This window comes from Macrobrachium nipponense, chromosome 32 (genome assembly GCF_015104395.2).
Source record: "Macrobrachium nipponense isolate FS-2020 chromosome 32, ASM1510439v2, whole genome shotgun sequence".
Taxonomy (NCBI): Eukaryota; Metazoa; Arthropoda; class Malacostraca; order Decapoda; family Palaemonidae; genus Macrobrachium; species Macrobrachium nipponense.
In genome coordinates, this window is record NC_061094.1 from 44,492,560 (window position 1) to 44,495,345 (window position 2,786).

Here is a 2,786-nt window from a genome sequence, read left to right on the forward strand (position 1 = left end):
TATTAGTTCCTTTTACGATTACAAACTTTCCCATGATGAGAAAGAGTGCCATTAGATTGGAATACATTTTCTAAGAGATACGAGACCATAGGAGAAGAAGGAAAGATGGAAAACAATTGACAATTATTTTCAAAATTTACGATCACAAAAGCACACAAAAGCGACCCTAAAAAAATAAGAAGAAGAAAAGGGATTTACTTTTTAAATGAAACAATAAAACTAATATAAACGAATAATGAAAAAATCAAATACCCTGAGAATTATTAGTTATTAGATTCGTGGCGAGACTGACTGCTGTCTATTAGTCGGGTGACGGAAGGGGATAGACTGATTCAATTATGTCAATTGACATCGCAACGATTGTGGCTTCCTAAACAAGATGGTAATTACCTGCTGGAATAATTTACTCTTAATAATGTAAAGTATTCCCCATGAACGCTCTTTCGGTCTATATAACCACAAATCTCACCTAGGTAACCTTGAGCTAAAAGATTCTCCATAAACAAAGCAAAAATATTCAGTTTCATTTCCAAAAGGTAAAATACTTCCTGGAATCAAGTAAGTCTAAAAGTTCAAAAAGTGAAGTGAAAAATAGGTGAAAGCTTTATTTACAAAACGAAAAACCATAGAAAAACATTTCACATAAAACTGGACGTTAAAAATAGCATGCTGTTACTTCATTCTAAATGGAATAAAACGTTTGTGATAGAATGAAATAGGAAAGTTGAAAAACTGTCTGATGAATTTTACGGTAAAATCAAATTTTTAACGCTGTTGAAATTTATATATATATAGACACACATTTATATATATACAGAGATAAAGGGAAGGAACAGATATATTTAAGAATACAGGAGTAGTAAAAGTTAAGAAAATTGGTCCTCATACCAACTATTGTAATTAATATCACAATGATATCCATACACCTTTGAACGCCCGTCAAAAAAAAGAAAAAAAAAGTAATACGGACGCAGTGAGCCATCGTCTCCCCCCCCCACCCTCAAAACCTTTTGGAATTAATCTTCCGAACTGAATATCGCAAAGCGTAGTGACCAGATGCAGGTTGCTAAATCTTGGGGGAGTGGGGATGGGGGGACGGCATCAGCTTTCTATCAGATTAATTCTCTTAAAGTTATGTTGGATTTTGATTTATTTTTTCAGGTTCTGATAACTTGCTATGATATATATGACGGAAATATTTCTAAAAAATAAAAAAAATACACTGTCTTTACATGTGTGTGTAATTACGTATATAAACCTCATATATATTATATATATAATTATCTAATATTTATGTATATGTATATATGAATATACTATATATATATATATATATATATATTATATATATATATATATATATATATATAGATATATATATATGAGGTTTATATACGTAATAGGAATTATAAATAGTATATATATATTATATATATATATATATATATATATGTAGTGTGTGTGTGATGTGTGTGTGTGTGTTTGTGTGTGTGTGTGTGTGTGTGAATACATACACTCATGTAAAAGACAATGTATTAATTTCTATTCTTTAGAATATTTCTGTCAGATATATCATAGCAAGTTTATCAGAACCTGAAAAAAGAAATCAAACCAACATAACTTCAAGAGAATCAATCTGATAGAAAGCTGATGGATGTCCCCCCCCCCCCCCCCCCACACCCACCCACCCCCCCCCCCCCACCCCACCCCTCGTCACTGCGCTTTGTGATATTCAATTCGCAGGATTAATTCCAAAAGGTTTTGATGGGAGACTGATGGCTCACTGCGTCCTTACTACTTTTTTGACGGGCGTTAAAAGGATTATGGATATCAGTGTGATATTAATTGCCATAGAGGTATGGGGACTATATTCGATGCGTGAATGGCATAGTCCTTTGTTCTATACTCCATAAAACATTCTTCTGTTTTCGTCATTAGTACTTCTAGTTTCCTCTGCAAATTTGCACTCAAACGCTGTACGTCCTCAGTACCATTTTTTTTTCATCTTTTTGTAAATTCCTTTTACTTCATATACTGTTGTCTTTCCATAATTCAATCTCTTTACTGAACTCTCTGCATCTTCAACTGTCACCTCTAAAATCTGTCTTAAATTTATGATAACTCTTTCACTGTTGCATCATCCAGATCTGCATATCTTGGAGACAATCACTTTATGAACAGTGCTATAATCTCCACAAGCATGGTCTCTCGAGTTACATCCTGTATCCTGAAATATATCTGTTCCTTCCTTTTACCTCTATTTGTTACTCTCAAGGAGGTAACTATTCTTATGAGTACTTTTCACATGAAAATGACAATCGTGGATTTCACCCTTGAACTTCCATTTGGTTTCAACTTCAAGCTTAATACCCATATTAACAAATATGTCCAACAAAAGCCACATAAGAATAAATGGATAATTAAATACGAAGAAACTATATTGTTATACATACATACCTATATATGTATACATACATACACATATAAATATCTATCTATCTATATATATATATATATATATAGTATATATATATAGATATATACATACATATATGTATATCTATATATATATATATATATATCTATATATAATATATATATATATATATATATAGATATATATATATATATATATATATATATATATATATATATATACATATATGTATATATATATATATATATATATCATATAATATATTATATATATATAAAGGTTTTTGCACGAAGGAAAAAAATGAAAAGAAAGCGAGATAGCCAAGCACTTTCGGTCCAGTTCGACCCTT